The sequence below is a fragment of the Cryptomeria japonica genome, chromosome 9, assembly GCF_030272615.1.
Source record: "Cryptomeria japonica chromosome 9, Sugi_1.0, whole genome shotgun sequence".
In the NCBI taxonomy this organism is placed as follows: Eukaryota; Viridiplantae; Streptophyta; class Pinopsida; order Cupressales; family Cupressaceae; genus Cryptomeria; species Cryptomeria japonica.
In genome coordinates, this window is record NC_081413.1 from 662,738,078 (window position 1) to 662,763,841 (window position 25,764).

Consider the following 25,764-nt stretch of genomic DNA (forward strand, 5'->3'; position numbering starts at 1 on the left):
TTTCTCTATAGAAAGAATGAAGTCATCGGGAAAGGACTCAGGGTTAGGGAAGGAGAAAGGCGAAGGGCCTCAACCAAGTGATCGATCAACGCTTGTCCTTTAATTGCTCTTTGTGAAACAAATTTAAGGTCAAATTCAGTTAACATCATAACCCACTTAGCTAGACGTCCTGATAAATCAGTTTTAGAGAAAAGATGCTTCAAAGGATCAAACTTAACCATGACGTGGACTTTTGAATTTAAAAGATAATGTCTCAATTTCTGAGTCGCAAACACCATGGCCAAGCATTGTCTTTCTATCGCAGAATATTGGGTTTCATAATCGAGTAAGGTATGACTTATGTAATAAACCGGACATTCCTTACCATCTTTATCATGTTGTGCTAACAATGCTACGAGAGCATGAGAAGAAGCAGCTGTATACAAAAGAAAGGGTTTAGAAGGTTCGGCCGGTTGAAGAATAGGAGGACTAGCCAAATACACTTTTAAATCTTCAAATGCTTGCTGACAAACCTCATTCCATTGAAAAGTGATATCCTTTTTAAGAAGTTGAGTAAAAGGAAAGGTACGATCCGCAAGTTGAGACACAAACCTACGAATAGCTTGAATCTTTCCTTGTAAGCTTTTAAGTTGAGACACATTTCGAGGAGGTGGCATGTTAACAATAGCATCTATTTTCTTAGTATCCACCTCAATCCCACGATGCGAAACTATGAACCCTAATAGTTTTCCAATATCCACAACAAAAACATATTTTCGGGGATTCAAGCGCATGTGATATTTACGAATTCTTTCAAAGATTTGACGAAGGACTTTAACATGATCCATGCGAAGAAAGGATTTGGCCAAAATATCATCAACATAATCCTCTAAAATCTTATGCATATAATCATGAAAGATAAGGCTCATCACTCGTTGATAAGTTGCATCGGCGTTTTTAAGTCCAAAAGGCATCATTATCCAACAAAACGTACCCCAAGGAGTAGTGAAAGCAGTTTTGAATTGATCTTGAGGGTTTATGAAAATTTGATTGTAGCCTGAAAAACCATCCATGAAGGATAGCAAGGCATGTCCTGCCATAGAGTCAACTATCATGTCAATGTTTGGAAGAGGGAAATCGTCTTTAAAAGAAGCCTTATTCAGATCCCGAAAGTCAGTACACATCCTTATTTTGTTATCTGGTTTAGCCACAGCGACAATATTTGAAATCTATGGGGAATAGTCAATAGGGCGGATAAATCCAGCCTCCAACAATTTTTCAATCTCAGCTTTAACAAGCAAAGCCACCTTAGGATTCATTTTTCGAATCTTTTGTTTCATGGGCTTAGCGTCAGGAACTAAGACAATATTATGAGTAACGATCTTAGGATCTATACCAAGCATGTCAGAATATGCCCAAGCAAAGATCTCAGGGAATTCATGCAATAGTTCTTCATATTGTTTATGTTCGTCTTCATCCAAACATTTCCCAATTTTAATAACTTTCTCTTTGTTGCAAGGATCCATTTTAACATCAATGGTGTCACTTATGAGAAGATTACTTTGTTGAGGAGTATCCTTTAACTGAGGGAATTCTTTCACAATCTCATCATTATCAATCTCTTTTCCAAAATAGGCTTCGGTGTTCAAACAATAAGGGAGTCCCCTATTGTGATGATAACGAGGAAGAGTGTCATAAGCTCCCAAGAACTCAGCTAAAGCATCGTCGGTAGGGAAGATATCCAAAGCACAGGCACATGAAGGATCCCCATCAATATACTCAGGATGTTGTATTGATAAAGATGTAGAGATAGCATTAACACTAATGCATGGTCTTTTAGAAGCTTTAGTACGTCTGCAGGGATTAAAGCCAAGTCCAAAGGCATAATTGTGAAAATTAGTCTCTAGAGGAACTCTTATCCCTTGTTCATGAGCACCACAACCTTTTCCATGATACCCATGCTTAGCAAAAATGAGAAAACCATGACCATAACGATCAGCCATTTCAGGAAGAGAAGGTGGTTTTTCATAAGACAAAGAATCAAACTCTTCATAATTATAGATGTGAGGAGAAGAAGTTTGAGAAGCAGGGACAAAATTATTACTCATAGATTCAAGTAAGGTTGATTGATTTTTAGTTTCTTCTTTCTTTTCAACTTTATGATTTTCAGCTTCTTCCTTCTTTTCAATTTTAATTTCTCTAGAAGGAACCTTATATTCACCCACAAAGGTAGGGTTAAAATCAAGAGATCCCCAATCATCTTCTGCGAGAACCTTCTCAGGATCAAAATCCTTTTTATGTGTAGTTTCAAGTCAAGAAGGATCTTCTTCAGGAGTTCCAAGCTCATCCAAAGGATTTTGATCATCAGAGAGCAAAGACGCAGCGATAGGTTTCTTGTTTAAAGAGTCATTACTAGACGAGGATGGCTTAGAAGAATCTCCTTTGGAATTAGATGTTTGTAGACAAGCTTGAAAATTAGTATCACCCATCAAAGTGTATGTCTTATTGTTATAAACGAATTTAACTTGTCTATGCAATGTAGAGGGGACAGCTTGCATGCTGTGAATCCAAGGCCTCCCTAATAACAAGTTATATGTTAAATTTCTTGGCATAACATGGATAGGAGTAGGCAAAGTAACAGGTCCCACTGTGACAGGTAAGGTGATGATACCTAATGAAGTCTTAGCCACATTGTCAAAGCCATGAATGGGACGAGAGTCAAGCTCCATAAGAGACGTATCCACATTCATCTTATGCAATAGATTAATGCTACACACATTGAGGCCAGAGCCATTATCTACTAGTGTTCGTCTGATAGCCGTGTCTTTCATGACAACCACAATCATCAAGGGATCATATTGTTGTTGGATTTCACTAGTAGGCAACTCATCTTGAGAAAACACAATTTGAGCTTTATGATTCATCACAGAGTTAACAAAAGATGCTATATTACTAGATGTGTTCGGTGGAGGAACATTCAAATCTTTTAAGGCATCTTGTAACATTCCATGATGGGCGGAAGAAGTTTGAATCAAATCCCATAGGGATATCTTAGCAGGGGTAGCTTTAAGTTGTTCTATGAGATCATATTCCTTACCCATAGCTTGCAAAATATGGGGAGCTTGAGGAAGAATTGGTTGAGGATTTGGAAGGGAAACTGGAATAATAGGAGGAGGATTAGGTTGCCTATTATTTCTAGTATGATAAGTATGGGCAACCGCATGATAACTCTCTCTAGTTATTTGTTTAGCATAATTGTAAAGACTTATAGGTTTTCTCCCTTGTACAGTGATGATTGGTTTATTCGGGGTACGAAAGGAATCATGATCATACCTCCCTTGGACAGTAAGGAGCGGTGATTTAGGAATTTGAAAGGTAGGAGAAGGATAAGCACCTTGGACTTCAAAGAGAGTCTTATTATGTTCATTCAAATTTATCATGTTAACCAATTTAGAGGTCTTGTTTTTGTTTATAGGTTTCGACAAAGCCACAAAGTCATCAAGAGCATCATCCAACAAAGCATGATCATATCGGTTAAAAGGTTTGTTTTTTGATTCAAAACGAGACATCTCCTCATATAGGGGATTATTGAAGACAACCATGTTACTAGATTCAGGGGAAGAGTTGATAGGAATGTATCCTTGAGAGGAATCATTCGACTTATCTTTCTCATCACACCTAAATGGCATAGTAACAAGGTTTATGAGTTTTTGGTAAAATGAAGGTTTAGCATCCTTAGGGTTTAAAAACTCATCTAAAGCTTCATCTAATTCATCTTGGCTATACTCATAATAATCATCAAAAACATGAACATTTTGTAAATAAAAATCTGACATTTTGAAAAGATTGCATAAAATTTAAACCCCCAATGCAAAGAAACACACTCTTTTTTTTCTTTTCTCTCTTAATGAAAATGAAAACACACTAAATCTAGATCTAGATCTAACAAATGTAATGCAAGAGGAAGCAATGATAGATTCACGTCGGGTTCACCAAAATGTGTGTGGGAAAAAGTGAGACTAGGTCAACATACCCTAATCCTACTCTTTGACACACATTACGGAATACGAAAGAGCCTAGAGATATCGCACAATTGGCTACTTCTTTTGGTGAAAGAGAGAGCCACGAGATATCTATTAGGATTCCTATTCCCTTGTTGAAATTGTAAGATCAAGCAATGCAAGTTCAAACATCTAATCCCAAAATGCAAGTATGAACCAATAACAAGATTGCAGAATTGAGATTAAACAATGAACAACTGTAAGTACAAGGATGAAATAAGAATGCAGATATGTACCCGGAGTCAAAATCGGACTGAAAATGTTTGGGACGGGGGCGTGGGCACCACTGTCCTGAAAACTGCACCGGAAACCACTGTTCTGCACTCCGAAACACTGTCTAGAGACTGTCTGCAAACTGTCTGTCCGGAGGACCAGGGCGCCCAGCGCCTCTGTCCCAGGGACCAGGGCGCCTAGCGCCCCTGTCCTGGTAGGACCAGGGCGCCCAGCACCCCTGTCCCGGTCTCCTGCTCTGCAATTTCACACAGAGTGCTGTCCCAACTTTCTCTCTCCGGATCTGTATCCTGCGGCGTCGTCCGAATCCCGAAACCTGCAATAATATCTGGAAAGGGGGAGGGGCGGCTATATAGGTTTTTGCCTTATTAAAACCCCCGCTTCGGTGATTTCCACCTCCACGAATAGCCAAGTTGTTTTGTAAAATATATTGTGTGTGCAGACCTAGTGTGTGTGCAAGGTCCAAAAATGCAAGAAAGCAAACTAGAGCAACCTAGAAACTAAACCCTAATTGCTTGCAAATGATAATGTAAATGCTCTAAATCAAGATGCAATGTGATCTAAAGCATGAATAAATGATGTATCAAAGCTTATGCAAAGACATGAAAACAATAAAAAATCATACCCAACCCTCAAGGGAGGAGTACAAGCCAATCTTCAGTCGGTAATCTCCTATTGTTCTTCAATGTCTTCCAAGCCCTAAGTGGATGAATGAATTTGATAGATGCTTGATAGAAAGATGTTGTAAGATGTTGAAGTCCTCAAAGATCTGCTCTTTCACTGCATATGAAGTTCCTGGAAACAAAAATCCATCCTTTCAAATGAGGAAAGAGAGCTTTTATGTATGAAACCCTAGATCGTAAATTCGTATTTTGGCTGACCTAGAGATTGAATATCCCACCAATTTCTTGGGGTTAAGCTTTATTTTATGATTGGATCGCGCTCCTAAAATTTCAGGAAAAATGTCCAGGACCATGTGCACCGGGCACCACGGTCCCGGCAACTTTTCACCAAATTTTTAGGGCCGTCGGATATGATGATTTTAGAGAGAATCCCGAAGTTACAGGTGATTTCGAGATGTTTTGACCCCGAAACCAAGCCCCCAAATTCGGAATAGGACTTAATTAGGGTTTTTGATTAAGTGATGCATTGAAGGAATAAAATGTGAAGGGCGTGCTTTAGTGAAAGGGCCCAACTTTGTGATGTAAAGAATGATGAAATGGAACCTTAGACCTAATTAATTTGATTAATTAAGTGCTTAAGGAGAAATGCAATGCAGAATGCAAAATGCACTAAGGCGGGTGCTAAACTAGGTGTGAAATTGTACCACCCTAGCGAGTGCGTACAATTTACGACGCTACATGAGAGAGATCGAGAGATCTTAATGCTTTGCATCGTCCTCAAGTAGACAACACTAAGGAAAACAAATAGAAGAATGAGAATAACATATAGAAGAAGTAATACAAGAGAGGAGGAGAGAATCTGCTATGCTAATGTAACTAGTCTAGCACGTCATCTACCCCCCGATCTTGCTGATCAATGTTTCGGGAAGGCAGGGAACACGCTAGAGGAGGAACATTCAACACGGCAGATGGAGCTATCACAAGATCCAGAGAAGGGCTATGTTCATGTTCCAAGCCACATTGTTCTTGTCTAGGAGCTAGGATAAGTGCTTTAGAAAATTCAGTAGATAAATGGTTATCAATATCAACAAGTTCAAATTCACTATCAGAATGAACAGGAGTAACATTTTCATCATGAATAACATTTTCATCTATATCATCATCAAGATTTATAAAAATAGGATCTTTAACTCACACAGGATCAAGACCATCATGCATCTTATGTTTAGGAGATTTAGGCTCAATGTCCGGCTGAGGAGAAAATGGAATAATGCTCGTTGAAGGTGTTGTTGGAGATTTCAAAGTTTGAGCTCTAAGATGATGCTTTCGTCGGCTTTCACCGTGCAGAATGATTTTGTCTAGTCTTAGTAGGAAGTGAAGAAGATTGAGGAGGAGGAATGTTCTCATCCCTATCACTTGGGTGTTTAGGTTGTGGTCTCTTAGGCTGGATAATAGGAGAAGAAGAAGGTCTCTTCTCTCTATAAAAGGAAGGAGGAGGAACTGCTCCATATAAAGGAGGAATATTTGGTTTAGGAAGAAGACCAAGTCCATCATGACGAGGAGGTATAGGTCTACTTGTAGGAAGTTTATTAGACATAGACATAGTCACATCCATAGGGATGGGTTGGGAATCTTCTTGAGGAAAGACATTAGTTTTATCTTTCAAAGGAAGAACTTCCTTCTCAAGAATGATAGGAATGTCAAGTTTAGGTGTTCTAGCTTCACTTAAAGATAGGATCATATCTATTTTCCACTTTTGATAAGATTTGAAAAGATGATCACTTCACGGAGGAAGGGATTGGAATTGTTTAGGCCAAAAGTAATCAAGAGGAACACTAGAGGTTCTTTCAACTGGTTTAAAGAGGCTATGATTGACAGTAACAACTTCACCATTATGGGGAAATTTCAAACACTTATGAATAGGAGAAGCAATAGCTTTCATGGAAGATAGCCAAGGATAGCCAAGCTTCACACGAAATTGTTCGGAAGATGGAATAATAGCAAAGTTCACATCAAGGGATTTGTTATGGACCTCAATAGGCAATGTAATAGAACCAATTGCAAGAGAAGAAAATGCATCAAATAGTTTCACAATCACATCTGTTTTGTCATAAATCACTTGATTCAATTGCAAAGTAAAAAGAAATTCTTCAGTAATAACATTAACCATGCACGAAGGATCAATAAGCAAACCACGGCAAGGTGTATTCTTGACTTTTGCAACTATGTATAAAGGACCATCAGGTGCCCTAATGGTTTCATTGGAATCAAATGTGATGGAAGGTTCTTTAGGGTTTTCTTTCTGCTCTACAAAGTTAATCACATTTGGAGTCATAGACACAAGACCATCAGATGAAAGAGAGGAATCGTTAGTCTCAACCGCATTAGAGGTATGAGAAGGTAATGGATCAGTGAAAATCTAAAGATTTTGATTAGGAGGAGCTACAGATGTATTGCCTTTATCATTCGCTCCAGAAATAGAAATAGTATTATTATCAATCAAATCTTGAATTTTACCCTTTAAAGAAAAACATTTTTCAGTATCATGCCCAGGCTGACGATGAAATTGACAAAAGGCTTTGTTATCAAAATAAGGTGAAGTAATCTTTGCAGGATCAATTTGTCTTATAGGAGGAAGAGTAAGCACATATTGTGCCAATAATTTATTCATAATACTATGCAATGATTCATTCAAAGGAGTATACTTTCTTTCTTTCTTGAAAAATTTAGAAATAGGAGGCACACCTGATGCTGCATTCACATTGTTGTTGATGATGTTTTCATTGAATTTGATGGAGTCTCTGTTCGGTTTAAACATCCCAAATGGTTGTTGACTGCTATCACCCTTATCACTCGGAGCCATAGGATGTGATTGTTCCATTTGACTCACAGTCAGTTGATAATTGTGAAGAGTGGCACACAACTGTTGGAAAGAAGTAAACTCAGAAAACAGAAGTTTGTCTCGAATATCTTTTTGTAAATTAGAAATAAAGATTCTTTGAATATCATTGTCAGGCACTGGAAAAGAAATTTGAGCATACAAATGCTTATATCTACCAATGAAATCAGTCACTTTTTCTTTCACACCTTGTTTACAATGCATTAAATCAATCAAAGTAACTTTAGGACTTATATTGTTTTGAAATTGTTGAATGAAAGCATTTGCAAGTTGTTCGAAAGAAGAAATAGAATAGGAAGGAAATGAGCAATACCATTATAGGGCTTTGTCTCTTAATGTTCTCGTGAATAGTTTTGCAAGCAACCTTTGGTCATAAGCAAAATCAGTACAAATTGTTTGAAAAGTCTTAACATGTGTTAGAGGATCACCTTTACCATTATAAAGTTCCAAATGTGGAATTTCAACATGTTTAGGGGGATTAGCTCGAACAATGTCAAGAGAAAGTGGGCTCGCAACATCAAATGTGGGCACACTAAACTTAGATTGATTCATAGAGGCAATTTGTTGCTGTAAAGAAGAGACAGTTTGTGCAAGATTGTTAATGGTCGCTTCAGTCGAAGAGTTCATATTAGATGTGTTAGATTGAGATGGAGGTGTTATGTTATTGAAAGAAGGTAAAGAGTAAGGTGGTGGGACCCTATGATAATTAGTCATAGGAGATGATTGGACAGGAGGAACACTACAAGGAGGAATCGAATGATTAAATGAATTTCCCCCTTGCGTCATGTTCATTTGTGAAGATGTAATAGGAACACTCATTGAAGGAGTGAATGAAGAAGTCGGATTGAATGAAGGAAGAGGGTTAATTGAAAAGGAAGGATTGCCCCCATGACTAGTGATCACAGGAGGAATGTCTTGTGTAGAAGTAGCCATTATGTTTGATGTAAAGGTAGGTATGCTAGCAATAGAAGTCATCAAAGGAATAGAATGATTGACTTGTGTAGGAGGTTGTGTATAACCTAAAGTTTCGGCACAACTCTTCATAGGCATCACGTTCAAGTTCACAATGTGTGAAATACCACACAAAATATCAATTCCATTCTTATCACTTTGAAGCATACGTTTTAGACCCTCAATTAAAGGAAGAGCTTGACTATTAGGGTACTCATGAGACATCCATTGGTGAAAATCGTCAAATTGGTTATCCAATTTCGAAATTTGTTCTTCAGAAACCTCATGGAGAGCTTCTTCATCATTAGGAGGATTAGAGGAATTGCCCATGTCCTCGTTAAAAAGGCTATTCAAATTAGGTTCCATCTCCTCAGTAGTTAAACCTCGGAAAGACTTAATTCTACGGCTTCATCCAATGGGAATAGTGTAAGTAGGACTTATTGGTGTAAAACTCATGCACTAGAGAAGGAGAGAAAATTTTGATTTTAGAGGTAGCAATTTTCAGTAAAATCAGCCAATCTTCTGGATTTAAGCTGAAAAATACAGTAAGATCTCACTCCCGAAATTTCGGAAAAAATGTCGGGGACAATGGCGCTTGGCGCCACGGTCCTCGCAACTTTTTTCCAAATTTTCAGGGATGAAAGATATTGTGATTTTATTGTGGAATCCTAAGTTACAGCTGATTTGGAGATGTTTTGATCAGTGAAATTGTCGGACAAAGGTTGAATCAAGAGGGTTTCAAAAATTAGGGTTTTGACACTTAACCACTTAATTTTCAAAATTAAAGCATAGATATGAATGGATAATTTGTAATAGAAGGACAGATCTGAAACAAGCATTAACAATTAAAAATTTCACAAGTTTAATTACTAAAAAGAAATTTTAGGGTTTTTATGCAATCACCTCTAAAATTTTGCAAAAGATCAAACATGGAAATGTAATCAATTTTTTCAGATCTAAGCATGAAAAATCAGAAAGGATGTTCACGTCGGGTTCACCAAAATGTAAAGCGGAAAAATCATGATCGAACCCTAGTTGCTCTCCCCTCTTCCAACTCCAAGGAGAGAGAAGGGAGGTTCGCTAGGATTCGATGGTTTTCACTTAGGGGGGAGACTTTACATTCAAAAGAGGGGTTGAAACCCACAAGATCCAAGCCCACGCAATGCAAGATTGGATGCTAAATGAGTTTCAAGGGTTAAGAAAGCAAGACTACCCTCTTTTGTAAAGAATGTGCATAGAAGAATTGAGCTAGGAATGCATAGAAAGTGACAAAGATTCGCTTTATAAACTGAGATAGGGATACAGTATGAAGCTGCGGACCTGGAATTAGCAGTAAAATGTCGATACGGCACTGTCCTGCAAATTTGAGCAAAAGTTGTCGAGACGATGGCGCCCGGCACCACGGTCCTCCGAAAAATCTGCGAAACGAAGGGGGATCTGTTTGTCTCTGCACAAGGATTCTAGATCTTCAATCTCAGCCGCATACCTACAACCTACACACAGAAAAGTGAATACGATTGGGGGGTTAGGGATTAGGGGTTTGCCTTTAGGTCAAACCCCAGTTTTGGAATTAACCAAGAAATGAGCAAGAGCTGTAAATGTAAATGACTGTAAAACAAGTACTAATACCTTGTTCTAACTATGTTTTTATCCTTATGTGCGAAGGTTTAGATGTTGTATGTTGTATTTTGTAGTAGTATGTAGTAAGTGATCTCCTCTTCAATGGTTGAATCCTTGTCTTGAATGCAACACTTAGCCTTTAATGGAGACTGAGAAGGAATGCTTGAATGCTTGAGTATATTTTCCACGCTTTGTACACATATCTTTTTCATCTCCCAAATGAGAGAGAAAAATGTAGTTTATATACTTGTCAATTAGGGCTGATAGACTGATTTTCCCGACCTTAGGCTGACCAGGAAAGTTAATTTCCAAATTGCAAACAAAAAGACCCGAGACCCCTTAGGAGACCGGGCCCAAAATAGGACCTAGGGACCAGGGCGCTGGGCGCCATGGTCCTGGGGACCAGGGCGCTGGGCGCTCTGGTCCCACCTCTCGGGACATCACGGTGCAAGGAGGTTCAGGCCAGGGTACTTGAAAAATGCAGTTTTTGGTGTCGTGAGCAAGTTTCGGGGTCTTCATTCAGGTTGCATGTTGCGTCGCCATCGTGAAGACCGAAATGCAGTCGAAATTGCAAGTGTCACAATTTTAGGACGCTACATTTAGCCCCCACTTTAGCGGGAGTATGTATGCTCATACTTCCAGTAAAGTACAAGGAAACAACATTGAAAGACTTTCACCATGTCAAGGAGGCAAGACACACCAAGCCCCCAGTGGACTAAGGATCTTACAACTTCGATTGACAAAGTAAAAGGGAAGATCACCAAGGAGAACAATGACTGTCAGTAGTAAGGTTCCCTCACTATGAGTCATGCAAGAAAGATATCAAGAATTTTCAAGGCAAAGCTAAATTTGCCAAGAAATTCTCAAGTATCTTGAAAAGATATGAACGGGATGTATGCCCCACTACGTTAAAGCGATCACACACGCCTCATCGGGGGTGATTGTTTTAACGTAGTGATACACATAAGAATGAGAAAGGAAAGGAGCATGTTATCGAAAGGATTTAGCCCCCAAGTGTGAGATAAGCCCAAGGATAATAGACACAAAACACAAAGCACGAGGTGACTTCGCTTTCCTTGGGGTTAGTATGCTGTATGAAAAGTCATGTATATATCATATGTATGTATGCATAATTGTTCTTCATTCCCCAATCAAGGAAGGTCACCTAGAAGAAGGGAACACATGTGTCTTTTGAGTCAACATGAGAGAGATCGAGAGATCTCAATGCTTTGCATCGTCCTCAAGTAGACAACACTAAGGATAGCAAATAGAAGAATGAGAATAACATATAGAAGAAGTAACACAAGAGAGGAGGAGAGAATCTTCTATGCTAATGTAACTAGTCTAGCACGTCATCTACCCCCCGATCTTGCAGATCAATGTTTCGGGAAGGCAGGGAACACGCTAGAGGAGGAACATTCAACACGGCAGATGGAGCTATCACAAGATCCAAACAAGGGCTATGTTCATGTTCCGAGCCACATTGTTCTTGTCTAGGAGCTAGGAGTAGTGCTTTAGAAAATTCATTAGATAAATGGTTATCAACATCAACAAGTTCATATTCACTATCAGAAGCAAGAGAAGTAATATTTTCATCATGAATAACATTTTCATCTATATCATCATCAAGATTTATAAAAATAGGATCTTTAACTTGCTTAGGATCAAGACCATCATGCATCTTATGTTTAGGAGATTTTGGCTCAATTTCCGGCTGAGGAGAAAATGGAATAATGCTTGTTGAAGGTGTTTTTGGAGATTTCAAAGTTTGAGAAGCAGCTGCTTGAGCTCTAAGATGACGCTTTCATCGGCGTTCACGTGCAAAATGATTTCGTCTAGTCTTAGTAGGAAATGAAGAAGATTGAGGAGGAGGAATGTTCTCATCCCTATCACTTGGGTGTTTAGGTTGTGGTCTCTTAGGCTGGATAATAGGAGAAGAAGAAGGTCTCTTCTCTCTATAAAAGGAAGGAGGAGGAACTGCTCCATATAAAAGAGGAATTTTTGGTTTAGGAAGGAGACCAAGTCCATCATGACGAGGAGGTATAGGTCTACTTGTAGGAAGTTTATTAGACATAGACATAGTCACATCCATAGGGATGGGTTGGGAATCTTTTTGAGGAAAGACATTAGTTTTATCTTTCAAAGGAAGAACTTCCTTCTCAAGAATGATATGAATGTCAAGTTTAGGTGTTCTAGCTTCACTTAAAGATAGGATCATATCTGTTTTCCACTTTTGATAAGATTTGAAAAGATGATCACTTCGCGGAGGAAGGGATTGGAATTGTTTAGGCCAAAAGTAATCAAGAGGAACACTAGAGGTTCTTTTAGCTGGTTTAAAGAGGCTATGATTGACAGTAACAACTTCACCATTATGTGGAAATTTCAAACACTTATGAATAGGAGAAGCAATAGCTTTCATGGAAGATAGCCAAGGATAGCCAAGCTTCACACGAAATTGTTCGGAAGATGGAATAATAGCAAAGTTCACATCAAGGGATTTGTTATGGACCTCAATAGGCAATGTAATAGAACCAATTGCAGGAGAAGAAAATGCATCAAATAGTTTCACAATCACATCTATTTTGTCATAAATCACTTGATTCAATTGGAAAGTAAAAAGAAATTCTTCAGTAATAACATTAACCATGCACGAAGGATCAATAAGCACTCGACGACAAGGTGTATTCTTGACTTTTGCAACTATGTATAAAGGACCATCAGGTGCCCTAATGGTTTCATTGGAATCAAATGTGATGGAAGGTTCTTTAGGGTTTTCTTGCTGCTCTACAAAGTTAATCACATTTGGAGTCATAGACACAAGACCATCAGATGAAAGAGAGGAATCGTTAGTCTCAACCGCATTAGAGGTATGAGAAGGTAATGGATCAGTGAAAATCTGAAGATTTTGATTAGGAGGAGCTACAGATGTATTGCCTTTATCATTCACTCCAGAAACAGAAATAGTATTATTATCAATCAAATCTTGAATTTTACCGTTTAAAGAAAAACATTTTTCAGTATCATGCCCAGGCTGACGACGAAATTGACAAAAGGCTTTGTTATCAAAATAAGGTGAAGTAATCTTTGCAAGATCAATTTGTCTTATAGGAGGAAGAGTAAGCACATTTTGTTCCAATAATTTATTCATAATACTATGCAATGATTCATTCAAAGGAGTATACTTTCTTTCTTTCTTGAAAAATTTAGAAATAGGAGGCACACCTGATGCTGCATTCACATTGTTGTTGATGATGTTTTCATTGAATTTGATGGAGTCTCTGTTAGGTTTAAACTTCCCAAATGGTTGTTGACTGCTATCACCCTTATCACTCAGAGCCATAGGATGTGATTGTTCCATTTGACTCACAGTCAGTTGATAATTGTGAAGAGTTACACACAACTGTTGGAAAGAAGTAAACTCAGAAAACAGAAGTTTGTCTCGAATATCTTTTTGTAAATTAGAAATAAAGATTCTTTGAATATCATTGTCAGGCACTGGAAAAGAAATTTGAGCATACAAATGCTTATATCTACCAATGAAATCAGTCACTTTTTCTTTAACACCTTGTTTACAATGCATTAAATCAATCAAAGTAACTTTAGGACTTATATTGTTTTGAAATTGTTGAATGAAAGCATTTGCAAGTTGTTCGAAAGAAGAAATAGAATAGGAAGGCAACGAGCAATACCATTATAGGGCTTTTTCTCTTAATGTTCTCGTGAATAGTTTTGCAAACAACCTTTGGTCATAAGCAAAATCAGTACAAATTGTTTGAAAAGTCTTAACATGTGTTAGAGGATCACCTTTACCATTATAAAGTTCCAAATGTGGAATTTCAACATGTTTAGGGGGATTAGCTCGAACAATGTCAAGAGAAAGTGGGCTCGCAACATCAAATGTGGGCACACTAAACTTAGATTGATTCGTAGAGGCAATTTGTTGCTGTAAAGAAGAGACAGTTTGTGCAACATTGTTAATGGTTGCTTCAGTCGAAGAGTTCATATTAGATGTGTTAGATTGAGATGGAGGTGTTATGTTATTGAAAGAAGGTAAAGAGTAAGGTGGTGGGACCCTATGATAATTAGTCATAGGAGATGATTGGACAAGAGGAACACTACAAGGAGGAATAGAATGATTAAATGAATTGCCCCCTTGTGTCATGTTCATTTGTGAAGATGTAATAGGAACACTCATTGAAGGAGTGAATGAAGAAGTCCGATTGAATGAAGGAAGAGGGTTAATTGAAAAGGAAGGATTGCCCCCATGACTAGTGATCATAGGAGGAATGTCTTGTGTAGAAGTAGCCATTATGTTTGATGTAAAGGTAGGTATGCTAGCAATAGAAGTCATCAAAGGAATAGAATGATTGACTTGTGTAGGAGGTTGTGTATAACCTAAAGTTTCGGCACAACTCTTCATAGGCATCACGTTCAAATCCACAATGTGTGAAATACCACGCAAAATATTAATTCCACTCTTATCACTTTGAAGCATACGTTTTAGACCCTCAATTAAAGGAAGAGCTTGACTATCAGGGTACTCATGAGACATCCATTGGTGAAAATCGTCAAATTGGTTATCCAATTTTGAAATTTGATCTTCAAAAACCTCATGGAGAGCTTCTTCATCATTAGGAGGATTAGAGGAATTACCCATGTCCTCGTTAAAAAGGCTATTCAAATTAGGTTCCATCTCCTCAGTAGTTAAACCTCGAAAAGACTTAATTCTACGGCTTCATCTAACGGGAATAGTGTAAGTAGGACTTATTGTTGTAAAACTCATGCACTAGAGAAGGAGAGAAAACTTTGATTTTAGAGGTAGCAATTTTCAGTAAAATCAGCCAATCTTCTGGATTTAAGCTGAAAAATACAGTAAGATCTCGCTCCCGAAATTTCGGAAAAAATGTCGGGGACGATGGCGCTTGGTGCCACGGTCCTCGCAACTTTTTTCCAAATTTTTAGGGATGAAAGATATTTTGATTTTATTGTGGAATCCAAAGTTATAGCTGATTTGGAGATGTTTTGATCAGTGAAATTGTCGGACAAAGGTCGAATCAAGAGGGTTTCAAAAATTAGGGTTTTGACACTTAACCACTTAATTTTCAAAATTAAAGCATAGATATGAATTGATAATTTGTAATAGAAGGACAGATCTGAAACAAGCATTAACAATTGAAAATTTCACAAGTTTAATTACTAAAAAGAAATTTTAAGGTTTTTTATGCAATCACCTCTAAAATTTTGCAAAAGATCAAACATGGAAATGTAATCAATTTTTTCAGATCTAAGCATGAAAAATCAGAAAGGATGTTCACGTCGGGTTCACCATAATGTAAAGCAGAAAAATCGAGATCGAACCCTAGTTGCTCTCCCCTCTTCCAACTCCAAGGAGAGAGAAGGGAGGTTCGCTAGGATTCGATGGTTTTCACTTAGGGGGGAGACTTTACATTCAAAAGAGGGGTTGAAACCCACAAGATCCAATCCTACGCAATGCAAGATTGGATGCTAAATGAGTTTCAAGGGTAAAGACAGCAAGGCTACCATCTTTTGTAAAGAATGTGCATAGAAGAATTGAGCTAGGAATGCATAGAAAGTGACAAAGATTCGCTTTATAAACTGAGATAGGGATACAGTATGAAGCTGCGGACCTGGAATTAGCAGTAAAATGTCGATAGGGCGCTGTCCTGCAAATTTGAGCAAAAGTTGTCAGGACGATGGCACCCGGCGCCACGGTCCTCCGAAAAATCCGCGAAACGAAGGGGGATCTGTTCGTCTCTGCACAAGCAACCTACACACAGAAAAGCGAAGACGATTGGGGGGTTAGGGATTAGGGGTTTGCCTTTAGGTCAAACCCCAGTTTTGGAATTAACCAAGAAATGAGCAAGAGCTATAAATGTAAATGACTGTAAAACAAGTACTAATACCTTGTTCTAAGGATGTTTGTATCCTTATGTGCGAAGGTTTAGATGTTGTATGTTGTATGTTGTAGTAGTATGTAGTAAGTGATCTCCTCTTCAATGGTTGAATCCTTGTCTTGAATGCAACACTTAGCCTTGAATGGAGACTTAGAAGAATTGCTTGAATGCTTGAATGCTTGAGTATAGTTTCCACGCCTTTTTCATCATATCGAATGAAAGAGGAAAATGTAGTTTATATACTTGTCATTTAGGGCTGATAGACTGATTTTCCCGACCTTAGGCCGACCAGGAAAGATAATTTCCAAATTGCAAACAAAAAAACCCGAGACCCCTTAGGAGACCGGGCCCAAAATAGGACCCAGGGACCAGGGCAATGGGCGCCATGGTCCTGGGGACCAGGGCGCTGGGCGCCCTGGTCCTGAGGGACCAGGGCACTGGGCACTCTGGTCCCACCTCCCGGGACATCAGGGTGCAAGGAGGTTCAGGCAAGGGTACTTGAAAAATGCAGTTTTTGGTGTCGTGCACAGGCTTCGGGGTCTCCATTCAGGTTGTGTGTTGCGTCGCCATCATGAAGACCAAAATGCAGTCAAAATTGCAAGTGTCGCAATTTTAGGACGCTACATTTAGCCCCCACTTTAGCGGGAGTATATATGCTCATACTTCCGGTAAAGTACAAGGAAACAACATTGAAAAACTTTCACCACGTCAAGGAGGCAAGACACACCAAGCCCCCAGTGGACTAAGGATCTTACGAATTCAATTGACAAAGTAAAAGGGAAGATCACGAGGGAGAACCATGACTATCAGTAGTCAGGTTCCCTCACTATGAGTCATGCAAGAAAGATATCAAGAATTTTCAAGGCAAAGCTAAATTTGCCAAGAAATTCTCAAGTATCTTGAAAAGATATGAACGGGATGTATGCCCCCCTACGTTAAAGCGATCGCACACGCCTCACCGGGGGTTATTGTTTTAACGTAGTGATACACATAAGAATGAGAAAGGAAAGGAGCACGTTATCGCAAGGATTTAGCCCCCAAGTGTGAGATAAGCCCAAGGATAATAGACACAAAACACAAAGCACGAGGTGACTTCGCTTTCCTTGGGGTCAGTATGCTATATGATAAGTCATGTATATATCATATATATGTATGCATAATTGTTCTTCATTCCCCAATCAAGGAAGGTCACCTAGAAGAAGGGAACACATGTCTTTTGAGTCAACATGAGAGAGATCGAGAGATCTCAATGCTTTGCATCGTCCTCAAGTAGACAACACTAAGGACAACAAATAGAAGAATGAGAATAACATATAGAAGAAGTAACACAAGAGAGGAGGAGAGAATCTGCTATGCTAATGTAACTAGTCTAGCACGTCATCTACCCCCCGATCTTGCTGATCAATGTTTCGGGAAGGCAGGGAACATGTTAGAGGAGGAACATCCAACACAGCAGATGGAGCTATCACAAGATCCAAACAAGGGCTATGTTCATATCCCAAGCCACGGTGTTCTTGTCTAGGTGCTAGGATAAGTGCTTTGGAAAATTTGTTAGATAAATGGTTATCAATATCAACAAGTTCATATTCACTATGAGAATGAACAGGAGAAGTAGCATTTTCATCATGAATAACATTTTCATCTATATCATCATCAAGATTTATAAAAATAGGATCTTTAACTCGCACAGGATCAAGACCATCATGCATCTTATGTTTAGAAGATTTTGGCTCAATTTCCGGCTGAGGAGAAAATGGAATAATGCTTGTTGAAGGTGTTTTTGGAGATGGCAAAGTTTGAGAAGCAGCTGCTTGAGCTCTAAGACGACGCTTTCATTGGCGTTCATGTGCAGAATGATTTCGTCTAGTCTTAGTAGGAAGTGAAGAAGATTGAGGAGGAGGAATGTTCTCATCCCTATCACTTGGGTGTTTAGGTTGTGGTCTCTTAGGCTGGATAATAGGAGAAGAAGAAGGTCTCTTCTCTCTATAAAAGGAAGGAGGAGGAACTGCTCCGTATAAAGGAGGAATTTTTGGTTTAGGAAGGAGACCAAGTCCATCATGACGAGGAGGTATAGGTCTACTTGTAGGAAGTTTATTAGACATAGACATAGTCACATCCATAGGGATGGGTTGGCAATCTTTTTGAGGAAAGACATTAGTTTTATCTTTCAAAGGAAGAACTTCCTTCTCAAGAATGATAGGAATGTCAAGTTTAGGTGTTCTAGGTTCACTTAAAGATAGGATCATATCTTTTTTCCACTTTTGATAAGATTTGAAAAGATGATCACTTCGCGGAGGAAGGGATTGGAATTGTTTAGGCCAAAAGTAATCAAGAGGAACACTAGAGGTTCTTTCAGCTGGTTTAAAGAGGCTATGATTGACAGTAACAATTTCACCATTATGGGGAAATTTCAAACACTTATGAATAGGAGAAGCAATAGCTTTCATGGAAGATAGCCAAGGATAGCCAAGCTTCACACGAAATTGTTTGGAAGATGGAATAATAGAAAAGTTCACATCAAGGGATTTGTTATGGACCTCAATAGGCAATGTAATAGAACCAATTGGAGGAGAAGAAAATGCATCAAATATTTTCACAATCACATCTATTTTGTCATAAATCACTTGATTAAATTGCAAAGTAAAAAGAAATTCTTCAGTAATAACATTAACCATGCACGAAGGATCAATAAGCACTCCATGGCAAGGTGTACTCTTGACTTTTGCAACTATGTATAAAGGACCATCGGGTGCCCTAATGGTTTCATTTGAATCAAATGTGATGGAAGGTTCTTTAGGGTTTTCTTGCTGCTCTACAAAGTTAATCACATTTGGAGTCATAGACACAAGACCATCAGATGAAAGAGAGGAATCGTTAGTCTCAACCATATTAGAGGTATGAGAAGGTAATGGATCAGTGAAAATCTGAAGATTTTGATTAGGAGGAGATACAGATGTATTGACTTTATCATTCACTCCAGAAACACAAATAGTATTATTATCAATCAAATCTTGAATTTTACCCTTTAAAGAAAAACATTTTTCAGTATCATGCCCAGGCTAACGATGAAAATGACAAAAGGCTTTGTTATCAAAATAAGGTGAAGTAATCTTTGCAGGATCAATTTGTCTTATAGGAGGAAGAGTAAGCACATTTTGTTCCAATAATTTATTCATAATACTATGCAATGATTCATTCAAAGGAGTATACTTTCTTTCTTTCTTGAAAAATTTAGAAATAGGAGGCACACCTGATGCTGCATTCACATTGTTGTTGATGATGTTTTCATTGAATTTGATGGAGTCTCTGTTCGGTTTAAACTTCCCAAATGGTTGTTGACTGCTATCACCCTTATCACTCGGAGCCATAGGATGTGATTGTTCCATTTGACTCACAGTCAGTTGATAATTGTGAAGAGTGGCACACAACTGTTGGAAAGAAGTAAACTCAGAAAACAGAAGTTTGTCTCGAATATCTTATTGTAAATTAGAAATAAAGATTCTTTGAATATCAGTGTCAGGCACTGGAAAGGAAATTTGAGCATACAAATGCTTATATCTACCAATGAAATCAGTCACTTTTTCTTTAACACCTTGTTTACAATGCATTAAATCAATCAAAGTAACTTTAGGACTTATATTGTTTTGAAATTGTTGAATGAAAGCATTTGCAAGTTGTTCGAAAGAGGTAATAGAATAGGAAGGCAACGAGCAATACCATTGTAGGGCTTTGTCTCTTAATGTTCTCGTGAATAGTTTTGCAAGCAACCTTTGGTCATAAGCAAAATCAGTACAAATTGTTTGAAAAGTCTTAATATGTTCTAGAGGATCACCTTTACCATTATAAAGTTCCAAATGTGGAATTTCAACATGTTTAGGGGGAATAGCTCGAACAACGTCAAGAGAAAGTGGGCTCGCAACATCAAATGTGGGCACACTAAACTTAGATTGATTCATAGAGGCAATTTGTTGCTGTAAAGAAGAGACCGTTTGTGCAAGATTGTTAATGGTCGCTTCAGTCGAAGAGTTCATATTAGATGTGTTAGATTGAGATGGAGGTGTTATGTTATTGAAAGAAGGTAAAGAGTAAGGTGGTGGGACCCTATGATAATTAGTCATAGGAGATGATTGGACAGGAGGAACACTAAAAGGAGGAATAGAATGATTAAATTAATTGCCCCCTTGCGTCATGTTCATTTGTGAAGATGTAATAGGAACACTCATTGAAGGAGTGAATGAAGAAGTCGGATTGAATGAAGGAAGAGGGTTAATTGAAAAGGAAGGATTGCCCCCATGACTAGTGATCACAGGAGGAATGTCTTGTGTAGAAGTAGCCATTATGTTTGATGTAAAGGTAGGTATGCTAGCAATAGAAGTCATCAAAGGAATAGAATGATTGACTTGTGTAGGAGGTTGTGTATAACCTAAAGTTTCGGCACAACTCTTCATAGGCATCACGTTCGAATTCACAATGTGTGAAATACCACGCAAAATATCAATTCCATTCTTATCACTTTGAAGCATACGTTTTAGACCCTCAATTAAAGGAAGAGCTTGACTATCAGGGTACTCATGAGACATCCATTGGTGAAAATCGTCAAATTGGTTATCCAATTTCAAAATTTGTTCTTCAGAAACCTCATGGAGAGCTTCTTCATCATTAGGAGGATTAGAGGAATTACCCATGTCCTCGTTAAAAAGGCTATTCAAATTAGGTTCCATCTCCTCAGTAGTTAAACCTCGGAAAGACTTAATTCTACGGCTTTGTCTAACGGGAATAGTGTAAGTAGGACTTATTGTTGTAAAACTCATGCACTAGAGAAGGAGAGAAAATTTTGATTTTAGAGGTAGCAATTTTTAGTAAAATCAGCCAATCTTCTGAATTTAAGCTGTTAAATGCAATCACAACAGTCTCCCGAAATTTTGGAAAAAATATCCGGGACCGTGGCGCTCGGAGTGCAACATGGTCCTTCTAACTTTTTTCGAAATTTGCAGGGATGAAAGGTATGATGATTTTAGAGCTAATCTGAAAAAATTGAGTGATTTTACGATCTGTAGATAGGCCAAATTAAAGTTGCAATCTCAAAATTGAACCCTACCCAGATTGTCAAAAAATGCAAAATTTGAATTTTGAAAAAGAGAGGGAAACTGAAATTTTGAATTTTATGATTTTAGAGGGAATGTCAAGAGCAATGCAAATTTTGAAATTCAAAAATTGACTCAATTTCACGCAAAATTCAATTTTGAAAGCGGAAATCAAAGTTGTTGTAATTAAGCACTTAATTTCAAAAGTCACAAAATGCAAGAATTTGAATAAAGCACTGAAATTTTTAATGAATGTTAACGCACTTTTCAGATTTAGGACAGTAAGGACATAATTTTGACACAAAATTTCAGTTTTAATGATTTTTGAATGTTTAAAAGCCTTAATCCAAGCAATCACAAGACCAACGTTGACTGTAATTTTGAAGGTGTTAAAATTGATAAAATCAGCCAAAATTCTGGATTTTAGAAGAAAAATACAGTGAGATCTTGCTCCCGAAATTTCGGAAAAAATGTCAGGGACGATGGCGCCCGGCGCCACAGTCCTCGCAACTTTTTTCAAAATTTTTAGGGATGAAAGATATTGTGATTTTATTGCGGAATCCAAAGTTACAGCTGATTTGGAGATGTTTTGATCAGTGAAATTGTCGGACAAAGGTTGAATCAAGAGGGTTTCAAAAATTAGGGTTTTGACACTTAACCACTTAATTTTCAAAATTAAAGCATACATATGAATTGATAATTTGTAATAGAAGGACAGATCTGAAACAAGCATTAACAATTAAAAATTTCACAAGTTTAATTACTAAAAAGAAATTTTAGGGTTTTTATGCAATCACCTCTAAAATTTTGCAAAAGATCAAACATGGAAATGTAATCAATTTTTTTAGATCTAAGCATGAAAAATCAGAAAGGATGTTCACGTCGGGTTCACCAAAATGTAAAGCAGAAAAATCGCGATCGAACCCTAGTTGCTCTCCCCTCTTCCAACTCCAAGGAGAGAGAAGGGAGGTTCACTAGGATTCGATGGTTTTCACTTAGGGGGGAGACTTTACATTCAAAAGAGGGGTTGAAACCCACAAGATCCAATCCCACGCAATGCAAGATTGGATGCTAAATGAGTTTCAAGGGTTAAGACAGCAAGGCTACCCTCTTTTGTAAAGAATGTGCATAGAAGAATTGAGCTAGCAATGCATAGAAAGTGACAAAGATTCTCTTTATAAATTGAGATAGGGATACAGTATGAAGCTGCGGACCTGGAATTAGCAGTAAAATGTCGATACGGCGCTGTCCTGCAAATTTGAGCAAAAGTTGTCGGGACGATGGCGCCCGGCGCCACGGTCCTCCAAAAAATCCGCGAAACGAAGGGGGATCTATTTGTCTCTGCACAAGGATTCCAGATCTTCAATTTCAGCCGCGTACCTGCAACCTACACATAGAAAAGTGAAGACGATTGGGGGGTTAGGGATTAGGGGTTTGCCTTTAGGTCAAACCCCGGTTTTGGAATTAACCAAGAAATGAGCAAGAGCTGTAAATGTAAATGACTGTAAAACAAGTACTAATACCTTCTTCTAAGCATGTTTGTATCCTTATGTGCGAAGGTTTAGATGTTGTATGTTGTATGTTGTAGTAGTATGTGATAAGTGATCTCCTCTTCAATGGTTGAATCCTTGTCTTGAATGCAACACTTAGCCTTGAATGGAGACTTAGAAGGAATGCTTGAATGCTTGAATGCTTGAGTATAGTTTCCACGCTTTGTACACATATCTTTTTCCTCTATATCCCAAATGAGAGAGAAAAATGTAGTTTATATACTTGTCAATTAGGACTGATAGACTGATTTTCCCGACCTTAGGCTGACCAGGAAAGTTAATTTCCAAATTGCAAACAAAAAGACTCGAGACCCCTTAGGAGACCGGGCCCAAAATAGGAACCAGGGACCAGGGCGCTCAGCGCCATGGTCCTGGGGACCAGGGTGCTGGGCGCCCTGGTCCTAAGGAACCAGGGCGCTGGGCGCACTGGTCCCACCTCCCGGGACAGCAGGGTGCAAGGAGGTTCAGGCCAGGGTACTTGAAAAATGCAGTTTTTGGTGTCGTGAGCAGGCTTCGGGGTCTCCATTCAGGTTGCGTGTTGCGTCGCCATCGTGAAGACCGAAATGCAGTCGAAATTGCAAGTGTCGCAATTTTAGGACGCTACATTTAGCCCCCACTTTAGTAGGAGTATGTATGCTCATACTTCCGGTAAAGTACAAGGAAACAACATTGAAAGACTTTCACCACATCAAGGAGGCAAGACACACCAAGCCCCCAGTGGACTAAGGATCTTACAACTTCGATTGACAAAGTAAAAGGGAAGATCACGAAGGCGAACAATGACTGTCAGTAGTAAGGTTCCCTCACTATGAGTCATGCAAGAAAGATATCAAGAATTTTCAAGGCAAAGCTAAATTTGCCAAGAAATTCTCAAGTATCTTGAAAAGATATAAACGGGATGTATGCCCCCCTATGTTAAAGCAATCGCGCACGCCTCATCGGGGGTGATTGTTTTAACGTAGTGATACACATAGGAATGAGAAAGGAAAGGAGCACGTTATCGCAAGGATTTAGCCCCCAAGTGTGAGATAAGCCCAAGGATAATAGACACAAAACACAAAGCACAAGGTGACTTCGCTTTCCTTGGGGTCAGTATGCTGTATGATATGTCATGTATATATCATATGTATGTATGCATAATTGTTCTTCATTCCCCAATCAAGGAAGGTCACCTAGAAGAAGGGAACACATGTGTCTTTTGAGTCAACATGAGAGAGATCGAGAGATCTCAATGCTTTGCATCGTCCTCAAGTAGACAACACTAAGGACAACAAATAGAAGAATGAGAATAACATATAGAAGAAGTAACACAAGAGAGGAGGAGAGAATCTGCTATGCTAATGTAACTAGTCTAGCACGTCATCTACCCCCCGATCTTGCCGATCAATGTTTCGGGAAGGCAGGGAACACGTTAGAGGAGGAACATCCAACACAGCAGATGGAGCTATCACGAGATCCAAACAAGGGCTATGTTCATATCCCAAGACACGGTGGTCTTGTCTAGGAGCTAGGATAAGTGCTTTAGAAAATTCATTAGATAAATGGTTATCAATATCAACAAGTTCATATTCACTATCAGAATGAACAGGAGAAGTAGCATTTTCATCATGAATAACATTTTCATCTATATCATCATCAAGATTTATAAAAATAGGATCTTTAACTCACACAAGATCAAGACCATCATGCATCTTATGTTTAGGAGATTTTGGCTCAATTTCCAGCTGAGGAGAAAATGGAATAATGCTTGTTCAAGGTGTTTTTGGAGATTTCAAAGTTTGAGAAGCAGCTGCTTGAGCTCTAAGATGACGCTTTCATCGGCATTCACGTGCAGAACGATTTCGTCTATTCTTAGTAGGAAGTGAAGAAGATTGAGGAGGAGGAATGTTCTCATCCCTATCACTTGGGTGTTTAGGTTGTGGTCTCTTAGGCTGGATAATAGGAGAAGAAGAAGGTCTCTTCTCTCTATAAAAGGAAGGAGGAGGAACTGCTCCATATAAAGGAGGAATTTTTGGTTTAGGAAGGAGACCAAGTCCATCATGACAAGGAGGTATAGGTCTACTTGTAGGAAGTTTATTAGACATAGACATAGTCACATCCATAGGGATGGGTTGGGAATCTTTTTGAGGAAAGACATTAGTTTTATCTTTCAAAGGAAGAACTTCCTTCTCAAGAATGATAGGAATGTAAAGTCTAGGTGTTCTAGGTTCACTTAAAGATAGGATCATATCTGTTTTCCACTTTTGATAAGATTTGAAAAGATGATCACTTCGCGGAGGAAGGGATTGGAATTGTTTAGGCCAAAAGTAATCAAGAGGAACACTAGAGGTTCTTTCAGCTGGTTTAAAGAGGCTATGATTGACAGTAACAATTTCACCATTATGGGGAAATTTCAAACACTTATGAATAGGAGAAGCAATAGCTTTCATGGAAGATAGCCAAGGATAGCCAAGCTTCACACGAAATTGTTCGGAAGATGGAATAATAGCAAAGTTCACATCAAGGGATTTGTTATGGACCTCAATAGGCAATGTAATAGAACCAATTGCAGGAGAAGAAAATGCATCAAATAGCTTCACAATCACATCTTATTTGTCATAAATCACTTGATTCAATTGCAAAGTAAAAAGAAATTCTTCAGTAATAACATTAACCATGCACGAAGGATCAATAAGCACTCCACGGCAAGGTGTATTCTTGACTTTTGCAACTATGTATAAAGGACCATCAGGTGCCCTAATGGTTTCATTGGAATCAAATGTGATGGAAGGTTATTTAGGGTTTTCTTGCTGCTCTACAAAGTTAATCACATTTGGAGTCATCGACACAAGACCATCTGATGAAAGAGAGG